This window comes from Macaca mulatta, chromosome 3 (assembly GCF_049350105.2).
Source record: "Macaca mulatta isolate MMU2019108-1 chromosome 3, T2T-MMU8v2.0, whole genome shotgun sequence".
NCBI classification, from domain to species: Eukaryota; Metazoa; Chordata; class Mammalia; order Primates; family Cercopithecidae; genus Macaca; species Macaca mulatta.
The window spans coordinates 135089821-135112083 of record NC_133408.1 but is presented as its reverse complement, the minus strand read 5'-3'; the positions used below and the strand labels follow the sequence as shown (position 1 = coordinate 135112083).

The window sequence follows — 22263 nt, the reverse complement described above, 5'->3', positions numbered from 1 at the left end:
ACTTTACTCTCAGTTATAATAAAATACTTTCATTATGATTCTGAAAATAAATAAACCAATATATTGAGGGTAATGATTGTAAAATATTTTGATAACATATTACCATGTCTGGATTTGATAACTCAAGTTATATCTATACATCCACAATTCAAAGCGACTTTTACAATACATTACTCATATTGTGTTAGAAGCAGTAAGAAACCATGAAAATAATTCAGCAAAATACATCATATTTAGATGTAAGCTTATTTAATCACACAATCAAGTTACTAATTGAGGAACTACAAAATAAAACAGTACATAGAAAGAGATTTAAAATTACCGACTTAAAAGAAAATGTAATATACAGAAGACCTGTCTTAAGAAACAAGTATACTCCCACTTCAGCTACCCTAGTAGCTGGGATTACCGTAAAATATGAAGGTTTTTGTTTTGTTTTGTTTTGTTTTGTTTTGTTTTTGTGGTGGTGCTATTTAGCTAAGATATGAAGGTTTGTATAGAGTTAGCTAGATTAGAGGATGAGATTAAAATTAGGCATTTTGGCCGGGCGCGGTGGCTCAAGCCTGTAATCCCAGCACTTTGGGAGGCCGAGACGGGTGGATCACGAGGTCAGGAGATCGAGACCATCCTGACTAACACGGTGAAACCCCGTCTCTACTAAAAATACAAAAAAAAATAAGCCGGGTGAGGTGGCGGGCGCCTGTAGTCCCAGCTGCTCGGGAGGCTGAGGCAGGAGAATTGCGCGAACCCGGGAGGCGGAGCTTGCAGTGAGCGGAGATCTGGCCACTGCACTCCAGCCTGGGCGACAGAGCCAGACTCCGTCTCAAAAAAAAAAATAAATAAATAAATAAAAACTAAATAAATAAATAAATAAATAAATAAAATTAGGCATTTTGACAGACCAATCATATGATGTAATTCTATCAAAATGGCCACTTCACATATGTACCCTCTTTTTAATTATAAATTTGAGCAACATACTCATCTACTAGTTTAGAAATTACATGAGATTCATGGTAAGAGGTGGAAGGATGTTTGTTTTACATATTATCCAGTAATAAAAATTTAAATTCCTCATTCCATCAGGTCTCATTGCTTTCTTGGATGAATCGATAGCAGAGTGGCAAGCCTGTGGAGCAAGTTAGAGTAGTGTTGCTTTAGAGGGGCTTCTTTACCACTTAAAAAAGAAATTTGGGATGTTATTTAAATTTATTATAAAACTGCAATTGATTTTTTTCTAATGGTATAAACAACTAGAATCTAGATGTCCCGAAACATTTTTATGATTGCATATGCTTTTATTTTACTCATCTTTGTATCTCCATACTCTTTGTGATAGCTTTTAAATCAATATCCAAGGGAAATTTCATATTGTGAGTAGCAAATTCTACAAGATGTTAGGGGAACAATCTTTTTAAATGCCATTATTATTTTATAAAAAAATGTTTTTAATGGCAAAATTCCAATCAAAATGTCATACGTCGATGAAATGATAACATATTTAAAGGTTGAAAACCACTTCAAATTATGTGAATTTTGACATAGTATTCAGTAAGATAGCTTTTTTAAAACAGTTTGGTGTTCTTTTCTGAGATTTATTTTTATTTTTATTTTGGGGATGGAGTTTCGATCTTGTTGCCCAGACTGGAGTACAATGGCGCGATCTCAGCTCACTGCAACCTCTGCCTACCAGGTTCAAGCGATTCTCCAGCCTCAGCCTGCCGAGTAGCTGGGATTACAGGCATGCGCCACCACACCCAGCTAATTTTGCATTTTCAGTAGAGATGGAGTTTCACTATGTTGATCAGGCTGGTCTCAAACTCCTGACCTCAGGTGATCTGCCAGCCTCGTCCCCCCAAAGTACTGGGATTACAGGTGTGAGCCACCCAGCCCAGTGGAGATTTTTAATCACACTTGATAAAGCACTACTTAAAATATAGATGGTTAAGTAATTTTATCTGAACTTCTCTGTTCTGATTGAAAAATAATTCCATAATTTGATCTTATCTTTTTTTGACTTCACAGTTGTAGAAACCAAACAGAATTGTCCTTAACAAAGAAAGCTCAAGGGCACTTGCAAAGACATATTTAGAATAAAATGAGACAAAATTCCCTAAAACTTTGAGGGTCTACTTTTCAACTTTTGTAGTATAGATGAAAATAAATTGTTGCAAAATACCAATCAAAATACCTAATCTACATAGATCTATGTGCAATGATCTACAAGTCTCACTTTTGTTAATGCCCTGCTGCTCTATAATAACTTCTTCACCTTTGTTATTGTAATTTCTGGCTAACTGTTGGTTACATTTCCACTACGGAAGAGGGAGTGGGACAGTTTTCAGAGCAACTGTCTCATACCTCAGGCAAATTCCCAATGACTGTGGGTAGCACTCCTAGACATAAATTGTTGCAAAGTCCAGTTGTAGCTCAACAGGGATTTAGTTTTAATGAAACCCAGATGAGCTGCAACTGTATTTCAGTCTATACTCCCACTTCAGCTCTAGTCAATTACCTATGGTAATAGGAGGACAGAAATAACATGAGTAATGAAATCTGCAGATAATCCCAAAGCATCATTTTAGCCAATAATTCCCAATCTCTCCTGTATTAAACCTCTTACTAAAACTTCTTAGCATGTATTAAAATGGACAGATGTGAATCTTTGTCTCTTCCTATGGTAAAGATGCCAATAAATTATAAAATGATCCTAAAAATATGGTCACAAAGGAGGGAGAACTGATTAATTACTGGCATTGTAGATATTTATTTTTGAGAACCTCAGGAAATTATTTCTTCTGCCTATCAAACCTATGGAAACATATTGCCATCATTCATAAAAACATTTGAGTTAAATAAACCTATGTAAAATTATGTAATTATTTATTAAGAGCATAATATGAATTCTAATTAAACTAGACAGATTAAGCACAAAAGTCAACCTCCCCTCCTTTTCTTAACCCCAGGAAAAGCATAGCAGAGAATTAAAACAAACAAACAAATATATTCATCCATTAAGACAAGGGGGAAAGATAAAGTGACCACCTCAACATAAGATTTCAAGGAACTGGGGGAATAATGAATTCACATAAAATTTATTAACTTAGCAAATGGGAGTTAGAGACCTCTCAGGATAAGCAAGCCCATTCACTCTAAGGAAACTGGGAGATGATCAGCACTTATGGCATTCTCTACCAGAAGAAGAGATGAGGAGGCAATAGTTGCCTACACCTTGTTCCAAAAATATCAGTAATCAGCAGATATTTCTCCTTTGCCAACTATTGAAGAAATTAGAAAGCACTGAAGAACTTTCTACATATTATCTGTGATGGTTAATATTGAATGTTAACTTGGTTGGCTTAAAGAATGCAAAGTATTGTTCCTGGGTGTGTCTTTGAGGGTGTTGACAAAGGAGATTAACATTTCGGTCAGTGGACTGGGAGAAGCAGACTCACCCTCAACCTGGGTGGGCACCATCCAATAAGCTACCAGCAAAGCTAGAATAAAGCAGGCAGGAGACGATGGAAGAGCAGACTTGGTGAGTCTTCCGGCCTTCATCTTTCTAGTGGGCTAGATGCTTCCTGCCCTTGAACATCAGACTGCAATTTCTTCAGCTTTCGGACTCTTGGACTTACATCAGTGGTTTTCCAGGGGCTCTTGGGCCTTCAGCCACAGACTGAAGGTTGCACTGTCGGCTTCCCTACTTTTGAGGTCTCGGAACTCGAACTGATCCACCACTGGCTTCCTTGCTCCTTAGCTTGCAGAACTTGCAGGCAGCCTATTGTGGGGCTTTACCTTGTGATCCTGTAACTCAATTCCTTTTAATAAACTCCCTTTCATATGTATCTAAACCAGTACATATAAATATATATACATACACACATATATATGCGTATATATATGTATATGACTAGTTCTGTCCCTCTAGAGAGCCCTGACGAATCATTTGGTAGTCCTGAGTAAAAAGACGGATACACTTATTGGTCAATATAAACAGAAGTCTGATAATCTACAAAACACCCTCTAACCTCTTTCATACCCAGGCTAACTCCCACCCAGCACAGTACTTTCAAAAATGGCTTTATTTCTCACTTATAAATATCAATGGACAGCTTAGCATTACTTGACCATGAGGAAAACTGATACTATAAATAATGAACAAAACCCTCCAAAATCTCTAATATAAAGAGAACTTGGAGGAAATAATGAGGAACGTGAAGACCATGTCAAGTCAAAACTATGATATTCTCTAGCAGTAAGAAAATGCATTTAATCTATTAAAAACAAACAAGCAAACAAATGAATAAAACTATTAAAAACTTACAGCTGGGTGCAGTGGTTCACATCTGTAATCCCAGCACTTTGGGAGGCCGAGGAGGGTGGATCATCTGAGGTCAGGAGTTCAAGACCAGCCTGGCCAACATGATGAAACCTCGTCTCTACTAAAAATACAAAAAAATTAGCCAGGCATGGTGGTGGATGCCTGTAATCCCAGCTACTTGCGAGGCTGAGGCAGGAGAATTGCTTGAACCAGGGAGGTGGAGGTTGCAGTGAGCCGAGATCACACCATCGCACTCTAGCCTGGGCAACTAGAATGAGACTCAGTCACACACAAAAAAAAAAAAAAAAAAAAAGAAAAGAAAGAAAAAGAAACTTAGGAATTAAAACTATGATAACTGAAATAAGAACTTCAGTAGAAGTGTTGGAAGATAAAGTCAAGAAAGCTTTTCATAAAGGAGAAAATAAAATGAAAAAATTAAAAATAAAACAGAATTAGTGGATCAGTTAAAGAAGTCAAATATCATATTTTTGGGACTAACAGACTAGAGGGAAGAACATATATGCATATATTTCCTATATATATACATTTCATACACATATACACATCTTGCTATAAATACACAGAAAATTTCCCATAACTGAAGGGAATGAGTTTTCAGGTGGAAAGCGTGTACTTAATCCTTAGTATAATGAAAACAAAATAAAACAAATCCAAAAGGCATAACATAATTACACTTGAAAATATCAGTGATAAAAATAAAATCCTAAAAGCTTTTTATTTTGGTAGGGGATACACGTTACATAGAAACAGAAATCAGAATATTTTAAATATTCAACAGCAGTACTACACATATGGCTTAAAATGAAGACACAAATAATAAGCATGAGAATGCTGGAATGACTATATGAATGTCAGCTAAAATAGACAAAAAGCAAAAACATTATCAAATATAAAAATAAATATTGGATGATAACAAAATAGTCAATTTATAAGTCTTTAAAAGAATTACAAAGTACAAACGAATACTTGACTGAATTGAAGGAAGAGAAAGAACATTGCATAGTTATTATAAGAGATTTTATTTTTAAAAAGAACCAAAAATATTGATGAAATCTTGGTGCATCTAAATAATGCTTTGAAGCATCTTGACCTAATTGACATTTTTAGAGGATATAGTCATTAACTGAAAAGTAATGCGATGGACCAGTCACTTAGATCTACACATTCTGGGCCTTAAAACAACTCTGAATAGATTTAAATTATTTCTATCAGAGTATGTTCTCTGACCATAGATTTAGAAATTAATAGTAAAAAGATATCCAGAGAGCATTAATTGTTTCATGGATTAAAAAATTTCAATAAAAATTTCAGGAGATGTTTTTCCTGTAGGGTAGCAGAGTTAAATAGATCATAAATAGATTATAAACTTTGAATACAAATATAAAACTCTTAGAAGAAAACACTGGAGAAAATTTTTTAACCTTGGGGTAAGCAAAGGCATCCTAAATAGTACTCAATAGCACAAGTGAAAAAAATAAGAAGAAAAACATATTGTACTTCATCAATAATAAAATTTTTGCTTTTCAAAATAAACTGAAAAAGAAAATCACAGAATGGTAGAAAATATTCACAAAACACACACATGCATATATCAAAGAATTTGTCTTCAGAATGCATAAAATGCTCCTGTAATTCAATAATAATAGATCCACAAAGTCAACAAAAAAGGTGAGCAAAAGTTTTGAATAGATACTTAAAGAAAGAAGATATGTGCAGATGGTAAATATACAAATTTAAATATGCTCAATATCATCAGTTATCAGACATATGCAAATTAAATACCTATTTAGATACCACCACATATGCATTTAAGACTCAAAACATGAAGTTTTGCTAGGATGTAGAGCAGGGGACAGCAAAATTTTTGTTTTAAGGGCTGAATAGTAAATATCTGATGGTTTGATGGCCATAAGGTCTCTTTCACAATTACTTAATTTTGCCTTTGTAATATGAAAGCAGCTCATTCATAAACAAGTGTGTCTGTATTCCCATATATTTCTATTTACAAATAAACCCGAATCTGGCTTAAGAATTATAATTTGCAGAGCCCTGATGAGGAGCGACAGGAACTCTCACACACTGCTCAGGAAAATGTCAAACGGTACAACCGTTTTGGAAAACTGTCATTTCTTCAAAGTTAAACATACACCTATCAAATGACCCTGATTTTCCAGTCCACGTATTTTTCCAAACTAAATGAAAACACATATTCATACAAAGACTTGTATACAAATACTCATAGGAAAGCAATTCACAAAGGACAAAAGATGGACACAACTATATATCCATCAAGTGAATGAATAGCCAAATGTATATCCATATAGTATATCCATTCAATGGACTACCATTCAGTAATAAAAAAAAAAATCAACTACTGATACACATAAGTCATAGATAAATGTACAAATTATTTGTTAAGTGAAAAAGTATACACTTATATTTATATACTTATTTATACGAAATACAAATTAATGCAGCGTATCAAAAAAGGAAAGAGGAAGAATTTTTCCTGGGTGATAAAAATATTCTAGATTTTGCTTGTGATAATAGCTTAAAAGATATACACTTCATAAAAACTCAAGAAACCTGAGCACTTTAAAATAGATGAAGCTTGTTTCATTGAAATTATTCCTCAATTAAGTTAATGAAGAAAAATAAACATGTAGAGAGGACTCCACCAAAACATTTTTACATACCTCAAGGAGTTTTATGCAGAGTGTTTTGCTTTTCATATATATCAACAAATATTTAGCCAGCCATAAAATCCCCTTCCCCAAACAGAGTGGTTTTCTGAAGTGCTATATTAGATGTGTATTTTTCAAATTACCCAATCTTTCTTGCTCCATTAATTTTACTCATTGACAGACTTTTATTGGTAGAACAGGGGGTCACAAATTTATTTTGTTCACAAAAACAAAAATTGCTACTTATGACAATGATAATAAATAATGGAAATAATGGAACCTATCAAAAAATCCCCAAAATAAATGAAAAAGAAAGTTTAGTAAAAGGAATATCTTGAGAGCCAGATCTTACTACATAAGGGCAACAAATGTAGAATTAGATTTGGGGTTTGGGGTTCTTGGTTTCTGTAATTTGTATTCATCTTTGTCCCACTTTCTTAATGTAAACACTGAGATGATTTTTCTAAGTTCCTTCTGGCTCAGAAATTCTGTAGACCTAAAAACATTTAGTACAGATTATCAAAGAAAAAGAAAACCAAAAGAACAGTTTGAGGAAAGAAGAACTAATTAGCCAGCAAAATAAATAAATAAACTACTCCATCTGAATTTGAAGTTGGACTTGTGAAAACATGCAATGAAGTTTTTCAAAGAGGTAGGTGACATTCCACACCTACTCATAGCCATTCCAATCCCCACCCTCACTGGGAGCAGAGGAGGTTAGGCATGTATGCTAGATTTTCTCTGGGGCAAACCAAGCCTCTAAGCACTCGTTATGACCCTGTGGACACTAACATTTGAGTCAAGGCCATGAGGTAAGAACTTGCTACTTGACTGGGTCACCAAGGTTACTTGTTACTAAAACTGAATTTGAACTCACTTGCAGCATAATTTTCTTAGTATGCCCAAGCCATCTCTTTAAAAAAAAAAAAAAAAAAAAAAAAAAAAAAAAAAAAAAGGTCTAGGAATTTTTAAATAGGGAAAACATATTCTAGTTCCATCAAACATCTTGTAAGTGATCAGAAAACAGACTGAGATATAAATATGGTATAAGGTAAGACAACTTATTTGAAAATCAAAATTAAGTAACAATTAGTAACAGCTAAAATAATAGGTGAACATACTGACTATTCTTCATTTGGAAAAAAAAAAAAAAAAGGTATTAGTTTGTTAAATACGGATGGTCCCCGACCTGGTGCTGGTTCAATTTAAAAATTTTTCAACTTCACAATGATGCAGAAGTGATACCCATTCAATAGAATCTGTACTTGGAATACCCATACAATCATTCCGTTTGTCACTTTCAGTACACCACTCAATAAATTACATGAGATATTCAACATTGTATTATAAAATAGCTTTGTGTTAGATAATTTTGTCTGACTTTAGGCTAATATAAGTGTCTGAGCATATTTAATGTAGTTCAGGCTACGCTACCATGTTTGGTAGGTTAGTTGTATTAAATGCATTTTCAACTTACTATATTTTCAACTATGTGTGGATTTATCAGAACATAATCACATTGTAAGTTTGGGAGCATCCATCCTAACATTTCCTAGAGAATTTTAAATGTTCTTTTTTTTTTTTTTTTTTTTGAGACGGAGTCTCGCTCTGTCGCCCAGGCTGGAGTGCAGTGGCCGGATCTCAGCTCACTGCAAGCTCCGCCTCCCGGGTTCACGCCATTCTCCTGCCTCAGCCTCCCGAGTAGCTGGGACTACAGGCACCTGCCACCGCGCCCAGCTAATTTTTTGTATTTTTAGTAGAGACGGGGTTTCACCATGTTAGCCAGGATGGTCTCGATCTCCTGACCTCGTGATCCGCCCGTCTCGGCCTCCCAAAGTGCTGGGATTACAGGCTTGAGACACCGCGCCCGGCCTTAAATGTTCTTAATGGTTTTGTTTTAACTCAATTCACTGGCAATATTTCTATACCAAAAGGTTCTTATTCTTTCTTTCACTCACTCACTGAAGTAATATTGTCTATCCCTTTAAACTGGTGTGTGGAGGCAGACATAAGGAAGAAAAAAATAGAGGTTCATAAAGCATTCAAAAGAAGCTCCTCATGGAGGAAGGTGTTTAAAAACCAGAAACATGGGCAGAAATGCTTTAATTTACAAAATAGATGTATTTCTGAAAAAATGTGTGAAGTAAACATTCAATTATATAATATATTGAAGCAGAAAGCTCTGAAGTATACTGGGAGAAGGCACAGAATCAGAAGTCATGTTCTAGTTTCTAATCCTGGCTCTGCTTCATTAGCCTTATCCAAGTCACTTATACACTCTCTGAACCTGTTTCCTCACCCAAAATATATGGGTAATTTTCTATCTGCTCCGAGTACTTCACCGGATTATGAGGATCAATCAATAATACAATTTTTGAAAAGTGTTATAATAAATAATTACTTGCCAAATAAAGAATGCTTTTCAAAAAAAAAGAAGAAAAGTATTTTTCACTTCAAGAAGCTTACAATCTTGAAAAGAAAAATAAGACATACTCAAACAACCATTAAAAACAGTAGAATGCTTTTACAAATAAGATGAATATAGTTTCAAAACTAATCACAGAAAAGAAAAAACTATTTCAAAATTCAATTTATAAAATGTTTCAAAATATTTGGATAAGTTTAAGCAAATAAAATTAAGTACTACCAGCACTAATATATCAATGAGAAAATGAAATAAGGTAGAATAATTTTCTCAAAGTCAAATACTGATACAGCTTGGAATTCCAGTACTATCTGAATCTGTAGTGCAATCTCATATGAGATCATTTACATGCAAACCAGATCAAACTTATTCAATGATCATATAAAAATAAATGCATTTAAACTTGAAATAGCAAATTATATACTACTGTTGATCTTAGCATTCTGGTTTTTATCTATTTCCTTGTTATCTACATAATTTCAATTTCACTTTTAGCTAATGTGGAATTTTATTTACTTTCCACTTTTAAAATAAATGCTTGAAATCTTTATTATGAGATTGCTAGTAAGGCATTTATATATTTAATCTAGAATTTGTTTAGAATCAAACATATGTGGAGTCATGTTGAGGGAATAGTCAACCATGGCAGAACTATTCTCAGATTTGGAAGAGGAAATAGATTTATCATGGATCCTGCTATGTAGGCATTGCTTAAGCAAATAAGTTATTTACTGATAGACAAGAAAAATACATTGTCTATGTTTTTAAATCATTATTTATATAAGTTATTTCAAAACTCATTTGATATGTTAACAATTCTTTTTCAGGTTACTTCCATTTAAAAAAAAAAAAAAAAAAAAAGCAAAAAGAATAGATAAAATGAAGGTCTGATAGCCCCCAATTTGAGATGACCAGATATTTTCCAACCAATTGATATTTATGTATGCTAGTTTATATGTGTGTTACCCAAAACTTAAAATCATAAATTAAGTTCTGCAAATAGTTCTATTAGATGCAATATCTGGAAGCAAAATTTCATCAGATTTTAGTTAGATTTGCTAAATATTTTATAAATTTTCATTGGTTGACTTCTATACACTATCCTGTTTCAATTCAATATGTATATTGTCAATTGCATTCAGTCATTTAAGACTCATCCATATGAGCTCTTGATGTTTTTATAAATTAATTTTTAAGAACTGGCTTGATTCCAAATAAACATTACAAGACAATGGTGGCAATGACAGCGACACCAGGTCTATGTATAACTTTGGCCTTTATACATTTGAAACAGATTTTAATTATTACTCAGGAAATTCATCTCATGAATTTTGCCTCCTTTACTGGTGAACTTGGAAGTAGTTGTAAGTGGAGGAGCAGAGGTTTATTATTTACTGAAAAAGGAAGCAAGTGTTTAGTCTGTGTGTGTATGATGCACTCATGAAAAATAACATCCAGAAAATTAGTATTGTGGAAGTCTGAAAATTATTCTAGCCAAATAATGACTATATACACATATGTATTTATTCATATATGTATATATGCACATATAAATTTACATATATGTGTATATATGTATGTATAAATGAATATGTATGTATTAGAGAAGTGGCACGACAAGTCATTTTCGAAGTTTTTAGTTCTCTACCAATTCTAAAGATATGAGGTATATTTCCCATAAAAGCATCAAACATCCTTACCAACTTGATGTGAACTCTAACGATTTCAACATACTTCTTAAATCAGTAAATTTTTGCCTTATGTGATAAATGTTTTTGTGTCTGTAAATGATGTTTCCATATAGCATTGCATATTTCTTCATAAAATTTTTACTTTTATTGGTACTAATGTGGATAACCTAGAGACAAATGTATTCGTTCACATTAAATGGGAATAATCATCCAGTTAAACCAAAAGGAACCCAATAAAATTGTGAATTCTTCAGATTTACTGTAATAAAAATCAAAACAAAATTGACAAATGAATTTCATTCTACTCAAACTTCCATAAGAGAAAAAGAAACATATTTAAATTAAATGTTATTTTCTCTTAACAGTCCCATACAATATAGATCATCAAGAATGTGTTTTCATTTCTTTGTTCATTGTAGCCACTCCTTCTAATAGCAACATATGTAACCATGGTGGAATGGTAAACTTAATGTTGCCAAATTTTCTTCCTACTTTATACAATGAAATGAATCCTGAGAAACCTTCATGGTTGAAAAGCCTTAAAATAAGTAATACGGTATGTACACATTCGGATTTCCTGACTGTATTTTACTTTACAGGTGATATTTCAATCTCACACGCGAGGTCAAAATTAAGATGGTGTAACACATTATAAACTGACTTCTCCACCCTCAGTGTGGCACTCAGCCTTTGAGTGGATTCTGGATGATAGTAACCATATGTGGGCCAAGAAATGTAGAAGGGGCAGGTTAGCCAAAGGATTTTTGTGGACAGAAATATGCTCACATTCCAGCTATCTCTGCTCTGTGGCTCCTGGGGAACATCACAAACCCAGTGAAATTCCCAAATATGAGGTGTTTTTTTGTTTTGTTTTGTTTTTTAACCAAAATGGTGGTAGTAATCCACCTCTTAACATTTTGAATGGCAATTCCTACAAACTGATTTTTATTTTAAATGTTGGAGCCCTCTCATCTACCCAAGTAATTCTACAGAAGATTATATAAACAAAAAAAGAAAGTGCTCTTAATTTTTAAAAATTATCTTATAAATTATATGCCACAGAAGCACAGAAGTATCTCTAAATTTTCACTAAAACTTATTAACATGCAAATGTGCATAAGTTTAATTATCTTACCTTCTTTTAGGAAAGATTCTTAATTCCTGAGGTACATGTGTTCAGTCCAACTTGTTATTGTAAGTACCTGGACACTTTAAATACCCTATAAAAATAAACAAGTTTATTCTTAAAATTTAATATAAATCAAACAATTACCAATCAATTAATATATGCTCCACTTAATTAAAAGTCAGTTTAAATTTCTTCAAACAACCCCTCTGTCTTGTGTGGGATAATGTAATGTATGAAGGTAAAGGAATTATGGAAAGCAGGTACTGAATTTTGCAAACATTTTACTCTGGCTCATCCAAACAAATGACAATTTGTAATCACTAATCGGATTTGATGTAGTTTGAAATAATTCATTATTTAGGCTCTGGCTCTACTAAAGAATAACTGATTTATTTGAGAATTAGGTGAAACACTAACATGTTCTATTGATTTGCCCATAATACTATGATGTCATTAACATTTGTCACCGCTGATGATGAAAGGCTCACACTGACAACCCAGCTAAGCAGTAATTTCATGGCACTGTTAGTAAGTAACCAGATTTCACTTTAACAAAAGCTTTTCCTCTTTTTCTGGATAAAGGAAATATACCGAATATTTAAAGTAAATAGAAATTTTAAATAATTGGATTTTTCAAACGTGAAATTTAAAAAGTGCTTTGGAAAACTTCACTATACTAAAATAGATGCTTTGTAACATTAGTTGTACACATTTCATAGTTGAATAAATAATGTAAACAACTTAGAAAAGAAAATAAAGACAATTCAAAGCTGGGCCAAAGAATTAACATATTTGACAAAAAAGTAAAATTTGGTGAAAACAAAAAAAGTATGCAATGGAGGTTCATTAGCTACCTTATTAACCTAATTAAACATTTTAATCTTATTAAAGTAAAAAAAAAAGATACAGGTTCTAAAGTAGTGTGTGTTTCCAATCCTTGTTTTTTTCTTACTGTACTATTTTGAGAAATATAGAATATTTCTATATTACCATATATTTAAAAATAGAATATATTATCCTATATGCATTTTTCAGCAGACATTTATTGGATCTCTTATGCTGTGATAGGATTAGATAAAATTTAGTGAATTAATTTAAGCAAATAATTTATGCTAGGTGTATAGGTAAGTTATCAGAAAATGGTACCCCAAATGTATATACAAGCATTTAAAACTCAAATGTCAATACCATACCAAACATCCCTTGGATACATGCATCATGAGATGGTGAAATTATTTGAAGCTAGTGATTAGATGAAAAACAAGTTCTTTGTGGGAGAGGAGTCAATCAACTGAGGAACTAGAATTTTTGAAGACTCATCTGGGTGGTTATTAGAATTGCTATAATATATGACAAGAATGGAGTTGAAGAGACTCACAGTAAGCTACAGCTAAAATCTTAACAGAAGAGGAGAAGGGGCCCGAGGTTGGTGGAAGATTTCTCTAAGGGGTAGTAGCAGAGTAGCAGAGAATATCTACTGATGTCTGGAGAACATAGCTAGGAGATTTCAGGGAGGAGAAATGGTACTGATCAGGAAGTGGCACTGAGGAGCAAAGAACGTTATACCAATCCCAATCTCAGTAACTTAAGTGGAATGTGAGAAAAATATCACTTTTTTTTTTTTTTTTTAGTTGGAGTTTCACCCTTGTCACCCAGGCTGGAGTGCAATGGCATCATCTCAGCTCACTGCAACCTCCGCCTTCCAGGTTCAAGCGATTCTCCTGCCTCAGTCTCCCAAGTAGTTGGGATTACAGGCACCTGCTCCCACACCCGGCTAACTTTTTTATTTTCAGTATAGACGGGGTTTCACCATGTTGGCCATGCTGGTCTTGAACTCCTGATCTCAGGTGATCCACCTGCCTCAGCCTTCCAAAGTGCGGGATTACAGGCGTGAGCCACCACACCCAGCCAAAATATCCACCTTTTAAAAGTCGGTGTGTGATGCAGAGTCATCAGGCTTCATTTGGGGTGATGGTAAGGGGGAAATATACAGAAGTGAAAGATAAAAGGGCTTTGTTGTTGAGTTCCAGAGAGGACAGTGAAAGAGTATCCAGAGACAGAGGAAATTAGAGGATGAGGATTAGAGTCTTAGGGATCAGGAATGACTTGGAAGTTCTGAGTTCCTTCTGGTGACTGACATAAAATGAGAAAATGAACATGATGAGTTAAGTCCTAATTTTTCCTAAGCAGACAATAGTGATGAGGCTATGGAGGTCAGTGGGAACAGAGAGATGGTTATAAGGTTATGTCAGGAGTGTTCAGATTGTTCAGGTGTCCACTTAACTCTTGAGGATGGGCTTCTCTGACACAGCAAAGGGTGTGTAAATTCCTCTTGACTTCTACTGATGGACCCCTCTAGTCTAGCAATGGGTCAGCCTTTCTCCCTTGATCCTAACCAGCGGTGGCCTGTAGAACATATACCATGCGCAGGCTTCTTTCTGACATACTCAGTGTTATGAAATGACAGGATAGAAGGAATCCCAGTATTCATTTGCTTGGGACGGTCAGGGCAGTCTTCTGTATTGGTAACATTTTATCTGAGACCTGAAGGAAGACTATGCTGATATTTTGAGGAAGTGTTTACTAAACCGAAGGGGCAATAAATACAAAGACCCTGAGGCAAGATCATGAATTGACTATTCCAGAAACAGCAATAAAGTCAGCAAGCAATGCGTGAGAGAAGGGTGATGAGAGAAATATGAAGATGTAAAATAAAATATGGTTATAAATATAAACCAAATTTAAATGATAAGAAAATCAACTGCAAACATTGGCAAGATCTATAAAATACAATTCTTATTTTAAAAAAGTGTATTGATCAAATCAAAATATTGTAGAAAACATACATAAGCTACGTTAAATATAATTAAAATAACCTAATTACACAATGGAGGTTTTAACTATTTCAGGTATCTCCATTCCATATTGACTCAATGCAGTCATCATGTTGGTCGAAAATATCACTCTAATACACAGAATATTGTTGAATTCAGTCCTGTAATGACAATTAGAATATACATGTCTAACGAGAAAAAATATACATCTTCTCTAATAATGTAGAGAATCTGCTGGTACAAATGAGTTTTTCACCTATTTTTGGGGAAATTATGTGAGCCAAGCAGGTACCGGTAGATACAAAATAACTGATTCAACCCGACAGTCTTTTTTTTTGTTTGTTTTAATTCACACCATATAATTTTTCTTTTAAAAAAAATCTGTCAAAAGAGGTTCCATTAGTGTCAGGCAAAGATTCCTAACAAGCATACTTTTCACTTGTTCTAAATGATAGTAAAAAGTAAAACTTAAATGGGAAACTCCTACTACAAATAGATGATAATTCTTTATCTTATCTATTTCTTTTCTTTGATCCTGGTCGTTCTCCTGGAAATTCTAAAGGAGTTGTGACTTAGACAAATCTGATGTCTGCTAGTTCTTACATGGCCGTACTAAGGACAAATAAAATATTATGCTTTCTGCTGTACTTGTTTTCATTAAGCCATGATTTACTAGCAGTTAGAACTGCAACTTACACTGGTCATTTTCTTTTAAAATAACATAGTGAAATTATTGGAAAGACTTGAAGCTGTCATTAATATTGCTAGAAATGTTCATTCCAAATTTAAAATATTTCCCTCTCTTTCTCTTCTCTCCATCCATTTCGCCTTCCATTTGTCTCTCATGAGAGGGTGGGAAGATGAGGTAATTTGGGCAATAGATACAAATAAATTAAAAATGAATCAATTAAGGTTTAATTTCATTTCACATGCAGATTTCCAAGTGATTTTTATTAGAATTAGTAGATGTAATATATATATTTTTATATAATGTTATATATTATTATATTTCTAATATATAATATATAATAACATATATTATATATATTATATAAATATACATATTTCTAATGGCTTGAAGTTGTTATACTGAATATTGAATGTATACTAAAATTATGTAAATTTAAGTAATTTCAAACAATCTTATCTTTAAACATGCAATTTCAATATTTTATTAATAATCTGAAAATTTTTTAAACATACTATATCAGGCAAGGTTTCAGGTGCAAAATTAAATTAGACATACAACCAAAATATAACCTTTTAGCTGGCGGGGCTTGTTTTTTAGTTGCTTCCATACCCTCAGTGAATAGAACAGTGCCTTCAGGGAGTTACATTAAAAAATCTCTAATGAATATACATTTTATGTGAATGTCTCTATTAGAATAAATGTATGTATTTGAGTAAATGAAGGAATGTGTTCCCATCTCCTTTCCTCTGTTTTACAGAGGGAGTCACACAAATAAAGTTAGTACATTGTAGTATGTGATAAGTATAATGATGGCCATATATACTGAATGCTTAGCAAATGTAGAAGTAAGAATCTAAATCAGATTACAGGGATTTTTGTGCTCCCAAGTCTATGAAGAGAAGATTAAAGATGAATGGTAAAGATTTATGGTACACACTTCAGGGGTTGAGATATACCTTAGGCACCATAGAACATTGCTCAAGGAAGGCAAGTACACTTTTCCAGTACCCAGAAAAATATTTAAATTTTGAAAAATGCTTTAGTTTCTATTAAAAAAGATATGCAAATTAAAAACTAAGAAATTTTAGCTAAATGTCTATTAATTTACCCCCAAACTTATCAGTTGCTCAACTGAAACCTTTTCATAGTGAGATTTTCTCCCTTTGCAAGTATCTCCCAATATGCATAATAATTATTTTTTAAGATTACGGACAATTGTAATGAAGTGAAAACACACATTTATAAAATGTTTTCCAATTTTTGCAAACATGAAAACCCATAATGCTTAATATTGGGCAAAGGTAAATTTTCATATATTTAAAATATTATGGGGTGACGCCACCAAAACAAAGAAATGACACCTAGGACATCAGAAGACCTACAACACCTCTGTATCATCTCGTCTTATACTGCCTCTGATGCAGGCTGAAAATAAATGTAATTGGTCTTGAATGTGTATGGTATCTGTCTTTTAAGTAAGCAACTTCTAAACCTAATTTGTTGTTGATGGTCTCTAGAGTAGAAACCTGAAACGCAAAATTTGATCATTTTTTATTTTTCAGTGAGATCATAAAGAATATACAAATAGAAAATTAACATATGTGTCCTTCAGTTAAGATTCTTTAGGAAAATTGCTGCCTTAAATAAAGTTCTTAATGCCTTTTTCCACAAACTTTACATCAGCCTGGAAAAATTTCTTGGGACAGTTTTTGTTCATGAAAAGGTCATGAAGAAAGTCCCAGTGGTAAAAGATCGTTCCTGAAGGTTTTTAAAAAAATTACACTGAAACAATATTTCCCTTAGAAAATAAACAGAAATTCTATAAACTATCACACAACATACATTTAAATGTTTGAGTTTATTCATATATGACGATCTTGTAAACTTTCATACATATGTATTTTATAATATATACACATTATTTACATGTATATATACCTTATGGAAACGTACAGTATTTAATACAAAATGCATATCCACAACACATATGCATATGTACACATTTGTGTGCTTGTACACACATGCGTGTACACATAGATGCTTTGGAGAATCCTTAGTTGAATTGCATATGCTTTGCTATCATTTTAACTTGGTAACCTTTGAACCTAAATCACTCAAGTGCCCAAGTGTTCAGTACCACCAACATTTCTGGAATCCCTATTTCTTTCAGAAGATATTTTGATGTTCTAGTATATATATATATACACACACACACATATATAGTTACATATTATATATAATATTTATTATATATGTGTATACATATGAATGTGTATGTATATTATATATGTGTGTGTGTGTGTATATATATATATATTTCCTTATTCTGAATATATGACTCCTGATAAGAGAGTCTTTCTTGACTACAATTATGAACCTTGGTACAATCACTATTTTGGAACCTTCCTAATGCTTGCAATGTCTCCTATTCTAAAATTATTTGCAGTATAGTTTTATTATTCTTCTCTTTGAAATATTATGTATAAAATATTTCTCTTTAATCACAGTATCCACTTGACTCTAATTACATCATGCATTGGTGTTTGTCATTGTTTTTTGAGAATCAGCTTGATGATTTTTGTTTGTTTGTTTGTTTGTTTGTTTGTTTTGGAGACAGAGTCTCGCTCTGTCACCCAGGCTGGAGTGCAGTGGCTGGACCTCAGCTCACTGCAAGCTCCGCCTCCCGGGTTTACACCATTCTCCTGCCTCAGCCTCCTGAGTGGCTGGGACTACAGGCGCTTGCCACCTCGCCCGGCTAGTTTTTTTAATTTTTTTAGTAGAGATGGGGTTTCACCGTGTTAGCCAGGATGGTCTCGATCTCCTGACCTCGTGATCCACACGTCTCGGCCTCCCAAAGTGCTGGGATTACAGGCTTGAGCCACCGCGCCCGGACCCCTGATGATTTTTAAATACTTATTTTTTTCTGAAGTTCTGTTGTCGTCCTAAGCCACAGAATCCAATTTTGAAAGTAAAACGGCTAAAAATCACAGGACGAGTAAAACTATCCTTCTATAAGTGCTCTCACGTAAGCTATTTGTTTTGTAATTCTGTGAAAACAAAAATATTGACTCATAGTTCTTTGAGAATAAATCAAGTTAATTACTTAGTTTCCTCCTCTGTGGTCTTAATCATTTTTAACAGTAGGCTTTCATTCTTTAAATTATCTGATAAGAAACTGGTATTGTTTTTCTTCTTCAGTAGGATGACACCACATACAGCTTTACACTTAAGGTAATAGATAAAACTGTGCTCGTTGAATGAGTTTATGATAGCAAGGTCTTGAGGTGTATGCCCAAATATGTCTTATGATGAGTGAAAAGGGATTATCATTTTACAAATATAATACTCAACATTTATACCTTCCTATGTGTGTATGATAGCTTCTCAAGTTCATTCTAAAATTGGTCTGTATCCTAGACACTTTAATAGCCTGATGTCTATAAAATCCTGTCAGAATTCAGTCAGTGAGTCTATCTAGTTTTGCAATTAGATAAAGAGATAACATTTTAATTAAGGCAGAGATCATCATAATCAATGATTTAGTTCTTTGGTAACATCAGAGATGTAAACATTACAAACAGACATCCATGCAATAGGATTAGACTTGCCACACTACTGATTTTACACGTAGTCATATGACTTATGTAGGGTAATGGGACATGACTACAAGTAACCTGTACCACATCCGAACAGAGGTTTTAAGAGCCAGCTCATTGTTCTGCTCTTGCTCTTTTCTTTCTGCCATGAGACTAGTATATCTCAGATGGGGTTGGTTCTTCATTTTAGAATGATGGTGCAGAGCCAAAGCTGTCCATGATAGACATATAGCGTGTGCAATATATAAACTTTGTTGCAATAAGTTATATAGATAGATGTTGAGATCATTTGTTACCATAGTATGACTCATTCTAGACTCACTGAACTATGCAATATAAAGTGCACAGATGCAAAAGGTGTATAGAATACAGCATATCAGAGACAATAGTCACTTTTGCTCAATCAAGCAATGCTTATTTTAGACAGGATTGACTTTATGCTGTGTCTGCCTTAATACCTCAAGAATTTGAGGAAATTGCCAGCTAAGACTCTATTAGAAAGCCATTTTTCAGTACAAGCTGGTTTTCTTTAAATATAAATGAGAGGAAAACAATGAAAAACTAATGAGGAAAGTAATTTGACTTGTTTTAATCTCATAATAAATCCAACATAGTACTATAAAATCATGAAGAATAAATAACAAATTAACTGAAAATACTATCTGGAGAGCTTTCGGTTTGCTATGAATAATTTTCTACTCACTGTTCTAGCTGGTGGAGTGAGATCAGCAAGCCAATCATTTCCAGAAGGGTAATTAACCTTACCAAAATCAAACTCCAAAAGATCAAACATTGTATCAAGTTGAAATTTAAAGATTATAAATGTAATCAGTAAATTTGTCAGATCACTGAACAGGTATGATATGGAACAGCAGACGATTAGGCTGGAGAGGACATGAAATATTCTCCTCCAGATTTTTCTAACTTTTGAAACTCTTAATTTCATTAATGACACTACAACTGCAGGCACAGACCCCATGAAGGGAAGACCACAATATGTAAGAGTCTACACATTTTGTATGTCTCCTTGGATACATACATACATATTGGACTGACACAATAACAATACACAGGATTTTGAGCTCTATTTTTAAAATAGCAGGTATGATATTAAGTCATATAATCATAGGATAGAAACAAATAATAAAAGATCATCTAGATGGTCTCTGGTTAAAAGCAGACTTCAAATAGTTTATCTCTTTCTAAACTAATTATGTAAGAAATCTTTGGTGATTTAAAAAAAAAAGAAATCTTTGGTGATTTAAATCTTTCTCAGATTTCATCCTCTCTTAAAAAAAGATGAAACTGATAAATGGAAAAAACTACATATTCTTGTTCTAAATAAATAAATTTAGCAAATGTTTCAGTAGATATGTGGTTAAGAATTTCTGGGGAGGGGCAGCAAAAAAATTCATAAAATTTTGTAAAATATTATTTCAATTACATTCAAATAGATTACTGCGATAACTATGTTTTATAGTAAGATGTTTTGATGCTATTTAATTTTAACTACAAATTCACCCAATATTATTAATCTAAATATATTCATTGAATAAAATCATAGGGATTACTCTTTTTCATATTTTATGATTTTAGCATTTTTGTATTACTGATATATATATATTTTGTTTTTAATATTTTGTCTTTCTTCCTTTAATTCTATTTCCTTTTCTCTTTTGTTATTTAGAAAAAGAATGGGAGCAGTGGTGCACATCTGTAGTCCCAGCTACTCACAAATTTGAGGCAGGATGATTTCCGATGACCAGAAGTTCACTTGAAGGCCAGCCTGCACAATATAGGAAGACACCATCTCAAAAAAAAAAAAAAAAAAAAAAAAAGGAAAAAAAAATGCTCCCTGTTTTCAAACTAAACTTCTTTTATCATCTTTTTTCATTTTAATTTGAGAAGAGTTAACTGTGATAAAATTGCTCAAATTAGAAAGACCACTGGTTACTTTACTATGTATAATTTTTAACTTGCAGCATAACTATTGTAACCAAATTAAATCCAAAGTAAGCACCAATATAAAGAGTTACTTGGAAATAAATTAGTTAATATTTTCAAGTAATAATACTTTAAAATCCTTAAAATGAAAAAAGGAGTTATTTCACAATGCACAGAACGAAGGTACACAAAGTAAAAATTCACTTACAAACATACAAAAACTTCTTAGTTTTTGGATCATACATCGTATATTACAACCCTATGAAGTCCACCATTAACAAGATAAAAGAGGTGCTATAAGTCTATATATCAAAATTATGCTTGGAAGCATTAAGAGAGGAGATAGAGATAGAGAGAGAAAGAGAGAGAGAGAGAGAGAGAGAGAGAGAGAGAGAGAGAGAGAGAGAGAGAAAGAGATTTACCATTTAGGAGCTCCTGTGAATCTTCTCTCCTATTACTTGATGATATTTTTATAAAGTGGATTTTTTTAAATCTTCCATAATCACATTCTATTACTTCATTTTAAAGCTACAATCCAGAAGCAGATTTCTTTTTCCAAAACTGCTAGTGGTCAAAGAAAATAAAGGACAAGGAGAGGTTGTGGGGTGCCCACAATCAAGCCGATTAAACTGCAGGATATGTGGTTTGTAAAAAACCTTTTTGCTGCCTCACATTTTCTAAAAATGGAAAAGGTGAAGCTTTCACAATTAGCAGGCTCCAAATAAACCAGTACACCCAGCGCAAAGCTTGTGATAACAGCAAAACATTATTTTTTTTCACACATTAGGAAATTCTACTATTAGCTGGTAACCATCATCATAATAGGACACTTCTACATATTAATGTGAGATTTGGCTTAATGGACTCTAAAAACTCTTTCTATCCCTCAGGCTATATTTGTTCCAAAGAAGCATAGACACAATGTAG

General features: G+C 33.2%; 1 protein-coding gene across 2 annotated transcripts in view; it reads right to left on the bottom strand.

Moving 5' to 3' along the window:
• Window positions 1–22263, bottom strand: part of SEMA3A (semaphorin 3A) — a 559757-nt gene that overhangs the window by 345230 nt on the left and 192264 nt on the right. For both annotated transcript variants that reach the window (XM_077998087.1, XM_028846125.2), the window contains exon 3: window positions 12278–12362. The gene's annotated coding sequence lies outside the window, so the exon portion shown is untranslated. The remainder of the gene's footprint in view (window positions 1–12277; window positions 12363–22263) is intronic.